The 12576-nt window shown below is 38.0% G+C and overlaps 1 protein-coding gene across 1 annotated transcript in view; it reads right to left on the bottom strand.

The window, feature by feature from the left end:
- Positions 1 to 12576, bottom strand: part of RALA (RAS like proto-oncogene A) — a 113926-nt gene that overhangs the window by 52587 nt on the left and 48763 nt on the right. The window lies entirely within an intron of this gene.

Consider the following 12576-nt stretch of genomic DNA (forward strand, 5'->3'; position numbering starts at 1 on the left):
TTGTAGCAGGTTTCCTCTGTTGTTGGGTAGATCTGCTTCCTATATCAGATCAGGAGATGCAACAGACTGTGCACTGTCATGTTAAGAGACACGTTAAAAAAAAAGAGAGAGAGAAACACGTTCACTTCAGGGTTCATGGGCAAGGTATAGGTTGACAGGTTAAATCTTTCTCCAATTACCAAAACAAGGAGAGTGTACCCTGGGGGGCCACTAACTCTTTCATTGTAACTCCTAGTCCTTAGGTTGAGAGCTTAAGAAGAGTTTTTTGAAAGCAGACTTCCAAAATTAACATGGGAACCAATGCTGCAATCTTTGTATGGGTTGGGTGTGTGGGTAGGCTATCCAGCTAGCTATTAATATATCCTATTGTAATTATCATTTATTCTGCTCTCTGTTTGTAATGACTTGAGCTTCAGGACTTGATAGAGAAGAACAGATTCCACTTGCAGCCTTCCCTCTTGGGTATGCTGGGCAGAGGCTTCCCCCTCCCCGGTTCATCCATCGAAGCCATCTGTTTTGTCTTCTGGAGTCTGTAAAGTCTCTGCTTTTGCTGATGGTCACTCCATCTGTTCTCATTCTCATTGCTGTTATGGATTTACAAATTTCTGTCTGTAAATTTCTTCCCTCTGTCATTTCACAGGGAGTTGGATACACAGATGAGTTTGATACATGAATTCAGACTATTGGCTTTCACTATAAAAGAGTTAAAATCCTAAGTTGAACTGATTTTGAATCCCCAAATATTTCAAATTTAGAAACTATGAGAATCTCAAATAAAGATGTCTAGTTAAAATTAGCCTGAGTTTTAAAGAAGACAATTGTTCAGTACCAGTTTTAAGAATAAATTAGTTTCCTGACTTGGTATGCATTATAAAAAGATGCTTATTGTAAGTATGACATAACAAAATACATAAGAAATAGCATGTAAAAGAATTTTTAATACTCAGCCAAGGATACGTTTATTGATTTTAGAGGAAGAGAGGGAGAAGAACATTCATCAGTGGCCTCACATATGTGCCTAACTGGGGATCGAGTCCACAACCTAGGTCCATGCCCTGACCAGGGATTGAACCTGCAACTTTTTTGGTGTACAGAATGACGCTCCAACAAACTAAGCAACCTGGCCAGGGGAAAAACATCACTTTTTTTAAAAAAAATATTTCATTTATTTATTTATCTTTAGAGGGAAGGAGAGAAATATCAATGTATGGTTGCCTCTCATGAGTCCCCTGCTGGGAACTGGCCTGCAACCCAGGCATATGCCCTGACTGGGAATCGAACCACAATCGTCTGGTTCACAGGCCCGAGCTCAATCCACAGAGCTACACCAGCCAGGAAAACATCACTTTTAAAGTTAAAAACTTCCTCTGATAACATAAGAATATATATAATTATACAACTTGAATATTATCAATTAAATTCATTGCAAATTTGTTTACCACAGGTTCATTTCCAAGGGCTATCTTGAATGCCATTGAGAACTCCTAATCTTATCATTATCTTTGATCACTATTCTCACCCCTCCCCCTACATATAAATCACTCAGGCATGGGACTTAAGCCCTTCCTTCCCTCAGTGATTTTTCATGATTATAGAAGTAACATGTACTCATCACATATATGACTAATTTGGAGAGTAAAGAGAAGAGGGGGAAAAGTCACCCACTGTCCATATCACTCAGTGTTATTATTTTGAATTTCTATCTTTTACAGTATTATCTTACACAAGACAGTCAACCAATCAAATGGTTCAGGAAGCTGCAAGAAAAATTCCAAGAAAAGCAGAAAAAAAAGGAAAAAGAGATTAAGAAAATAACAATACCTGGAGACAGGACAGTAATACTGGAGAAAAATAATGCTTTCCTTTATTGAGTGTTTGTTCTGTCATACACTTTTTCAACTACTTGATGATCTCACAAGACTCTCAAAAACTTTACATGTATAGCCACTATCCACATTTTACAGATGGTAAAATTGAGCCACACAGAGCTTTTTAAAAAAAATGCCCCAAATCACATTGTTGGTCTGGAGCCAAGATTTCAAAAAATCCAGATCCTAAGCATTCACCATCTAAACTTTACTACCATAATGGGAAAAACTGGTAAGAATGATCTTTCTACAAAGCTTAGAGACACACAGTTTTAGACACAATTTCTTTTATTATTTTTTAAAATTTAATCTTTATTGTATTTTTTCCCATTACCATTTAGTCCTCTTATACCCTCCTCCCCTCAGCAATCACCACCCTGTTGACCATGTCCATGAGTCCTTTTTCCTTTTTGCTCAATCCCTCCACTGAGGCAATTTCTTTTAAACATAAAAAGGCCATTCTCATGGGTAGCACAGAAGAGCTACCTCAATCATTTTATTTGGGCAATAAAAGTCAGTGGTACCAAAGGAGCAATAATCATACCCACCAAAAGGCCATATTACAATTGCATTTATTCACACAGTAATTTCATAAAACATAAACAACTGAATTTTATCTTAGTAACAGAAGTAATCTATTACAGTTACGTGTTTTATCCCAGAAATAATAGCTTAAGCATGCAATAATATAATCCCATACATAGCCCCAATGACAAAAGTCATGTAATCAACACAAAAGAAGGCATCTGACATGTGGACTCTGAGAAGGAAGATACCTACTAAGAAGGTATCCTGGTGGCTTAACTAGGTTAAAAAAAATATAAAAAAGCCTAGCAGCCATTTCTAAACAGGGCTTCTTCCTGCACTTCAGAGAAGCCTGCACTATCTTCCTACACTGGGTTTCTGCCATCTGTGGCAGTCTTTATAGAGGAGTTTCTGGAATGCTGTTTCAACCAAGAAGCATGAGGCCTTCCTCTCTAACTGGAGAAGCACATTTATATTCCCCCCACAATAAACGTCTTTACCACCAATTAGAGTAGTTCCATTCTGACCAATCAAAACAATGCCTTTGGACCAAACAAACTTCAAGGATTTGGAGTTTCACTTGCATAAGGATGGACCAATCAGGGACCAGGAACAAGGACTTCTGTCCATTTAAGTCTGCTCTGGGAGTGAACTTTCCCTTTCAATAAAAAATTGAAGACTGTTTCCCTGGCTGGAGCTGAAACACCAAAGTTGTCTGCTAGAGCAGACCAGAGCAGAGCTGAGCTGCCTAGCCCCTAGGCTACCTCATTACTGTGCTGTATAACTGCTGAGCTGTCCACAGCCCTGTTGTTTGCAAGGCTATGCTGTATCACAATTGAGCCATTTTACACGGAAAAAGTTTCCTTCTTCATTGCATTCCAAATTGGGGATTCCTGTTAGCAATGAATTGAAATCAATGACCATCGGTTGAGAGATAAAATTCCATTTTCCTTCCTGATAAAATATTTTTCTGAGTTAAACACCTAAGGCTGTCCACTGTTACTGTATCCATGTACTGCTAATGAAATGCTGCACAAATTTGAGTCATTTTTGTACACTAACATTCTCTGTATTTTAAAGAAGTATATATACCTTCATTTTTTAAGTAATGCCAAAAAATTAGATATGAAAATTAGATATAAAAGCTAAATAAAGAGGAAATTCAAATTAGAGTAAACATAATAGTAGGAGATAGAAAAAATGTCAGAATTCTCTTTTCTGGGTTAAAAAAAAGATTTTATTTATTTATTTTTAGAGAGAAGGGAATGGAGCAAGAGGGGGAGAGAAACATCAATGTGTGGTTGCCTCTTGTGCGCTCCCTACTGGGGACCTGGCCTACATCCCAGGCATGTGCCCTGACTGGGAATCCAACCCAGGGATCCTTTGGTTCACATGCTGGTAGTTAATCCACTGAGCCACACTAGCCAGGGCTCTTTCCTGGGTTTTAATATTCTTGTCTACAGTTGCCATGGAACTAAGAGAAACATTTTGTGCATAATTATGAGCTTATCTACAGCCCACTTACCCAGATTTCAAAACTAGTTAATAATAAGAGCACAACACACAAATTACCATCAGTGAAGGGAGACAGCTACTGTTAAAAGAAACTCCCTCCATTTTTTTCTTGTCTACATTAAAATTACAGATCATGTACATAATCTGCATTGTAAGTTAATGTTAAATTAATCCTCAACTGTGGTCTGCTTACTACTATCTCTTTTTCATGAAAAAGCAAAAGTGTATTTGAAAAGTACAAAATCCTAAACTTTAGTTATATAAGAGATAATGTTAGGTTACAAACTAGAAGAAAATGACTTTAAAATTCTCTTAAAATCATGAAAATATCTTGTAGTACTCTAGATTTTCCTGCCCCAAATGAAGTATCGATAAATCTTAATTTGAGATTTGAGCATGTTTTAAAGTTAAAAGTGATAGTAATTTGTGGAGTCATAAAACTGAAGTTTCAGAACATGAACTGCTTACTGACTGTATCAAGAACATACTTATTTCTGGAAAAGAACTTTTACATTGAAAGAAACTGGAAGGGACACTTTCCTCACAGGTGTTTCTAAGCAGGAGTGTGAATTAGAATCACCTGGGGAGCCTTTATAAAATGTATTTACCCAGGACCCATTCATGAAGATCCTGATTCACCAGGCTAGAATGAGGAGTGTATACATATACTTTGTAAAAAGCTGCCTACATAATTCTAACTTGCATTCTTGTTAAGAACCATCATTCTGTATCCATAAAATTGAACCATATGAAGTTGACAACATGAGGTTTTTTTAAAAATATGTAAAAACAGCAATTTCATATGGTTCATCTAATAGAAAGTGGCCAAGGATTAAAAATGACTAACACTTACTGAACATACTACTTTGTACCAGGCATTAAATTCTTTATATTTGCTGATTGAAGTTTGATAACACTAGGCAAAAATATCCTAGACTTTGTATAGGGAGGTGACAGGGATAGACCGAAAGGTGAGGAGCTGAGTCAGGGATGATGCCACAGATTAAAATATTGTTATACATGAGATAAAGACGATGGGGTTATAGATTGACTACAGCAGGAGGAAACACTGGATAACATTAATTTAAAACAACCCCACATACAGCAAGTTTCTACCAGATCAAGGAAGAGACACCCCTCCTCAGTTATTTCCAACATGACTAACAGGGAGAATATGGACTAGAATGTATGTCCTATTACTCTAAGAGAAGAAAGAAGGAGGTGGGGGTTTCCAGGAGCTTGCTTTTCCAGTCATGGCTCATCAAGAATGGTCAAGAATCATAGGCTGGGCAGTAGGCCCATACACAGGTAAACTTCCAACCTTTTCCAACATTTAAAATTAAAACATTAAACATGTGCACCTAAGTTCAACCAGTGGTCAGAAGCAAAGTTATAGCATCTCACTATCATCTGAGGCTTATATAGACTTCTACTAATATAGAGGACAATGTCATGATCAGGTGACATTACCTCTCCATGATCAGGAGAGATAATATTGGTATTTGTAAGGTCCAAGACCTATGTATGGCATGTGTGATTTTCCTGGGGACCTCATCTAATACAATAGCCTTAAGTATATTAGTCTATTCCTTCCAATTTTACATGTAATATGATTTTAACAAGCTACTTTTATTTTTAACTAGAAGTTTCACAGCAAGGTTATTTTTTAACTCAAATAAATACGATGCAACTAAAGAACCACAGAAGGTAGTCTTAAAACACTACAATTCTTGCATTTTTTTGTATGAGTAAGTAAGGAGGGGTTGAGAAGAGTTAAGTCACTTGCAAGAAATTCCACAGGAAGTTGTGGCAGAGTTAACACTGGAACTGACCCAAGATGGTATGTCCAGCAGATTCTGTGCACCTGTGGCAGAATAGTTGGATTAGATGTGACACTACTGTGTACTTGCAAGTAACTTTTGAAGCCAACATCCCTTACTGTCATGTCATTCTTTCACTCTACTCCTAAGTCTGGGGTTAAGTTCAAGGGATGGGCTGAGCATGTCTGTTTTACTGAGTAACTGGTACCACTTAATAGGATGCCACATTCACCAATACATCACACTGGAGGACTGAGTTTAACTAACCTTCTGAGGGACTGGCCTCATATGAGATCTAGTAATGTCATGTTATGCCAGGAATTCAAATGCACAGTCTTGGTTTCACAGTGACAGGCACTTTATGATGACAAAGAGACTCTCTTTAATAACAAAGCATGGTTGCCAGATAGTTAGTTGGCTTTCTCATAAGTCACCTTTCTTCCTTTTTGGGTTCTTCCTGTCCTCAAGGATCAGTAGTGGCCTCACTGAGAATGATCTGATCCCAAATTAGTGAACCTTGACTTTAAAGGTTTGAAGAGAAGAAAGATAAAATATTAAAGCTCTTATATGCTATTTTACAAAATTTCATATTAAGAAACAGAAAACATGAATAGATAAGGCCTGTATTTAATTCCAGGAAACTAAATTCCTAGGCCTAAATAGAGTTGTCATTCTCATAAACCCAAGAAATAAAAGCAAGAAAATTCAGGTAGTTCTGAACTGTGAATTGCTGGTTACATTTCAGTTGACAAAATGCAAATATAATGTACAAAGCATGGGAACAAATTTAAGATAGCAGAACAGGAGTTTTGACCTTGATACTCCCCAAAACTATATACTAACTAAAATACCAAAGGAACGTACACAAAGCCCATTCTTAATGTTGCCTGTCATTTATGTGAGTGCAACCTATCACAATAAGAAGTAAAATTACTTTGACATGGCTTATTTAAAATTCTTCAAAGACTCTCTGTATTAAGCTCAGGTTAAAATTTGAATTCCTTAAAACTGTCTCCCTCTCATTTCCTTTTTTGTTCTTCTTCCCTGAAACATTATATACCTTGATCCCAATGCATTTTTGAATTTCTAATAATGAAGTGTCTGTGGACAATTTAAAGAAGATTGGCTTAAATGATAACAAGTAACATGGATTTGTAGATAGTTGAACAACAGTACCAAGAAAGATGAATGGCCCTTGTAGGGACTGGCATGCCACAGACTAGGAGAAAATTTTTAGAATTTAAAACTAAAATAACTGGAGAAAAAGAGAAAGAGACAGATTTTGGCTCACTGGCAGAATCTTTCTGATTACTTATTATGGTAAAAAATGGAATGACCTGTCTGTAAGGTCCCATCAAAAAACTCAAACAGACTGAGCTGATTAAATTTAAATTTTTTCTTACTCTATGAATATATATTATAGTTATTTCTAAGATTACAAATTTAATGCATACTTAATATCATTTTAAATCCATAGAGAAAGCAGTACTTGATCCACATAATTCGATCAAAACATTTTCAATTAACTTTTGGTGATGTGAATGTATGTGTACATAAAGGTAAAGAAAACTATTTAAACAGGGACTTCCGCCAAGATGGAGGCATAGGCGGAAACACCGTGCCTTCTCCCACAACCAAGTTTGAATACAACAAAGGTTTGGAGAACAAAGACACAGCCAACGAACAGAAAAATTGAATTCCGAAAAATATGGAAGTCCGACAACAACAAACCGTTCAACCAGGACAGTAAGAGGAGCGGAGCCAGCATCGGAGCAGGGTTGGGCAGGAAAGATCCCCCGACCTAGGCGCGCAGGCAGCTCGGACCCAGTCGGGGTGTGGGGCAGACTGACTGTGGTCACACATTCACGCAAAGTGAGACGGACCTCGCAGGCCCCAGAGGGCAAACCCAGTGGTGGAGGGCTGACAGCGGTGGCACACTCGTGTGCAGTGGGACGAAACGTGTGGGCCCCGGTGACAGTCGCAGCTGTGGCACCGCGGCAGGAGGCGAAGATGGGACCGCCAGTGCTCCTCTTTGACCCCGCCCCCACATACAGTGTCACAACCCAGTGACTGAGTTGCCACGCCCTGGTGAACACCTAGGGCTCTGATCCTGCTACATAATAGGCATGAACAGCCCAAAAGATGGCACAAGAAGAACTCAAAGTCCCAGAGCCCATAACTCTAAGCGACCAAGAGATTGCCAGCCTCAGATGCACAGTTCAAGACACTGTTTATCAGGATGCTCACAGAACTGGTTGATTATAGCCACAAATTAGAGGAACATATGAAGGCTAAACTAATTGACATGAAGGGAGATGCACAGGAAACCAATAGTGATGGAAAGGAAACTGGGACTCAAATCAATGGAATGGATCAGAAGGAAGAATGAAACATTCAACCAGAAAGGAATGAAGAAATGAGAATTCAAAAAAAATGAGGAGAGGCTTAGGAACCTCCAGGACATCTTTAAACGTTCCAACATCCGGATTATAGGGGTACCAGAAGGGGGAAAGAAACAGCCACAAGTGGAAAACTTATTTGAACAAATAATAAAGGAGAACTTCCCCAGTCTGGCGAAGGAAATAGACTTCCAGGAAATTCAGGAAGCTCAGAGAGTCCCAAAGAACTTGGACCCAAGAAGGAACACACCAAGGCACATCATAATTACATTAGCCAAGATTAAAATGAAGGAGAGAAAAAAAATAAAATGAAGGAGAGAATCCTAGAAGCAGCAAGAGATAAGGGGACAGTCACCTACAAAGGAGTTCCCATCAGACTGTCAGCTGATTTCTCAAAAGAGACCTTAAAGGCAAGAAGGAGCTGGAAAGAAGTATTCCAAGTCATAAAATCAAAAGACCTACAGCCAAGATTGCTCTATCCAGCAAAGCTTTCACTTAGAATGGAAGGGCAGATAAAGTGCTTCTCAGATAAGGTCAAATTCAAGGAGTTCATCATCACCAAGCCCTTATTATATGAAATGTTAAGGGGACTTATCTAAGAAAAAGAAGATAAAAAATATGAACAGTGAAAGGACAGCAAACTCACAGTTATTAACAACCATACCTAAAACAAAAGCAAACTAAGAGGACAGCTAGATCAGGAGCAGAACCATAGAAATGGAGACCACATGGAGGGTTAGCAACAGGGGATTGGGAGGAGGAGAAGGGGGGAGAAGGTACAGAAAATAGCATAGACAGTAGGTAGAAAATAGATAGGGGGGAGGGCAAGAATAGTAGGGGAAATATAGAATCTAAAGAACTTGAGACAGGTGTTATAAACTAAGGAGGGGAGAATGGTGGGGGAGGGAGTGTGCGGGTGGAGGGGAATGAAGGGGGGGAATAGAACAACTGTAATGGTATAATCAATAAAATGTATATTTAAAAAAGGGAAAAAAAGAAACTATTTAAACAGAACCTCTTCTGTGTAGCATTTCCAGCCTTCTATCTAACTTTCCAGGTCTGAGTGGCCAACTCCTTGGTGGTTCCAGGGCATTCTGTTAAAACATCTATCAGTGTTTCTCACTGTGCTAATTATTGGGAGCTTTTCAACAGCAAAGAACTTTTTCCAGTTCTGTAACCCAGCATGTAGCATAGTATCTAGCAAATAACTAGTATAGACATATGCATTCAAAAAAAATTTCATCTCTAGAAAATAACTTTGGAAACAGGCAATCAGTCTGGGTAGAATTCTTAGACATTCCCCCTGGAAGAACAACTGTTGATTGAGGAGATGGGCAGGGAAAGTAGAGCCAGGAAATAAAACAGACCGCTCTCACATCTGATAATGCTATGTTTTATTACCTGGAATTACAATGTATTATGCATTATGGACTAACTGAACACTGGTCTCAGAAGCTAAGTTTGCTTTTATGAGACTAATGTTTTTAACAAGCTCCTGAAAAAAATTGAATAGAATTGTCAGGGAATTTTGCTAAGTTAAGCTAATATTTAATACCTCACACAATTTTCTCAGTAAATTAATACAACTATGTCAATATTATATAACATTTGACTAGAAGCTTGATCTTCTGATAAGGTCATTTACTAAAATCACTATAGTGAGTGGCAAATCTCTATAAAACTATTTTTTTGCTTCTTGTATGTGTATTTTGAAGCTTAAGAGTTTCAAGCACATTGAATGTGCTATGTTCTTCTATAGAACGCAGTCCATTTATGTAGATATGTTATAAGTAGCTGAACTATATTCGCAAATTAACTGAGGACATGAATATCCCAGTCTCCTTTGAGAACCTAATAAAGTCTATGAACACTCAACAAAGAAGTACCCCCACCATAGTCTTAATTGAAAACAAGTATAAATGTTACATACCTTGTTGTATTTACCAGTTACTGCTTTTACTGAACCTGTGAGTTATTAGTAAGAAATAATATTTTTTAAAGGCTAACACAATTATGGTTGTGCACAGAGAATTAATGGCAAAAATATTTCTGGTAACATTATCCATACTAAAAAAAGGATTAAATTATAGATGACCATACAATAGAATTATAAAACAATTATTTAAAAATGCATCCCCTGGCTAGTGTGGCTCAGAAGATTGACTGCCAGCCTCCGAACCAAAGGGTTATCAACTGGTTCAATTCCCAGTCAGGGCATAAGCCTGGGTTACAGGCCAGGTCCCCTTTTGGGAGTGCAGGAGAGGCAACCACACATTGATGTTCCCTTCCCTCTTTTTCTTCCTCCATTACCCCCTCTCTAAAAATAAATAAATAAAATCTTAAAAAATAAACATACATCAAGTAGTGAGTGGCAGTGAAAAATGCACACAAAATATGTGAAAGCAACTCACAAACAGTATTTATGTATGAACTTCTCAAACAGATGTGCATTAGTACAAACAGGAAAAACATTAGATAGCTAAACAAAATTTCAATAAGAGTAAGTAATCTAAAAAAGAACATAAAAATGTTTAATGTCTAGGGCTTTTTGCTTATAGGTATTCCAGTTTTCTACCATAAATATTAATTGTGTAACCAGAAAAAAAATACTTAAAACAGTGGTTGTGGTTGGGCTTTAATAAAATCAGACTGTCACAAATGGCTGCTGTGGGCCAATTATGAAAATATTGGTCACATGGCAAAGCTGAAAGTATACAAGGTAATATACAGAATTTTGTAGCAGGTCTGTGGTGGCCAGCCTCCAAAATGGTGGCCCAAAAGCCCAATCTCTCTGGTATCCACACCCTTATGTAGTCTCTTCCTGTACTGTACCAGCTTTGATCTGTGTGACCAATGTATTAGTAACAGCAGAAGTAGAGGCATGTCACTTCCAGGACTAGGTTACAAAAGATGGAGATTTCTGTGCTGGACACTCTCACTCTCAGTCTCTACAACGGAAACAATGTGAGTAGTCAGTTGGTCCTATGATAGAAGCCCACGTGGCAAGAAATCGAGGGCTCCTGCCAACAAACATGTAAGATAGGAAGCCAATCCTCCTAGCCAGGTCGCAGATAATGGTAGTCAGGTGCAATCATGAGAGACTGAATCGACACCATATAGCTAAGTTGCTTGCAATTCTTGATCCACAGAAACTGTAACAATAAATGTTTGTTGTTTTAAGCTGCTAAAACTGGGGTAATATGTAACATATCAAGAGCTGACTATGTGGTTAGCTTACAGCTTTGAAGACTAGGACCCTTTCAAGAATCTACCTTTGGAAAAAGCACCTAGGCTGTAACTCATTTTGCTCTAAATCTCAGGTTCAGTTTTCTTTATGTGACCCAAACACAAATGATATTTGAATACCTTTTAAAAATGTTCAGTTCCCTAGATTTGCCTTTTACTTCTTCCCCGTCTCCTACTCATATGCCACCCCATTAGTTACTGTAAATTAAGAGTTGGCAAACTCCCTCTGTAAAGAGAGAGTTAATATTTTAGGCTTCTCTCAAAGTTGAGTAGTTGTCTAGGCAACTCTGTTGCTGTAGTTTGAAAGCAACCATAGACAATATCTAAATAAACGTGAGTGGTAGTGTTCCAAAAACAGGCAGTAGGCTGAATTGAGATCTGGAACTGTGGTTTGCCAGCCACTGCTATAAACAAAACTGATCAAGATCTAATAAGAGCAATGTTTCCACTCACATAGTAGATCCCATTCCCTCTAGCCCACTCAAAAGATAGTGCTCTGGAAATCCCACACATACCATCATCTCTACTAGCTACAAACTTGTTATTTCTTCTATCTTAAAAAACAAAACAAAAATTTTTAACTGTGCTTCCATTTCTGGAACTTATAGTATCTAATTTTGCTCTTCTTCTAAGCCTAGTCTTACCAGGCTTTTTGTTAATATCCTCAATGATCCCACATTTAATCCAGTAATCAATTCTCAATCTTCATTTTACTTCAATTAGCAGCAGCTGACCAAGATAACCCCTCCCTCTTTCTTAAAATACTTTATTAGATTTCCAGAATACCACGATAACTTGGTTTTTCTCAAATCTCTATCGTTGCTTCTTTTCCATCTTTCTCTCATTCTAAATGTTGGTGTCTTTCAGGATTTTGCTTGGAACTCTTTTTTCTATCTATATCCATTCCCTTTATGACTCTTTCAGTACACTTCTACATGGGATGACGCCAAAATTAATATGCCTAGATTTCATCTTTCCTCTGAACCCCAGCCTCAGAGTCAGCCTACTCAACTTTAACTGGTTGTCTAACAAGTACTTCAAACTTAGCTGTCTAAAACGTAAATTGTCCAAAACTCAACTTCTAATCTCACCTTGCCTCAACTGCACCTCAGCTTTCCCTTTATCAGCAAACAGCAAATCCATTCTTCAAGTTGCCCAAGCCAAAACCCTGGAGTCTTTCTTGACTACTCTCTCACAGACAAC

This window comes from Sturnira hondurensis, unplaced genomic scaffold (genome assembly GCF_014824575.4).
Source record: "Sturnira hondurensis isolate 20B ecotype Veracruz unplaced genomic scaffold, ASM1482457v3 Scaffold0008992, whole genome shotgun sequence".
Classification (NCBI taxonomy): Eukaryota; Metazoa; Chordata; class Mammalia; order Chiroptera; family Phyllostomidae; genus Sturnira; species Sturnira hondurensis.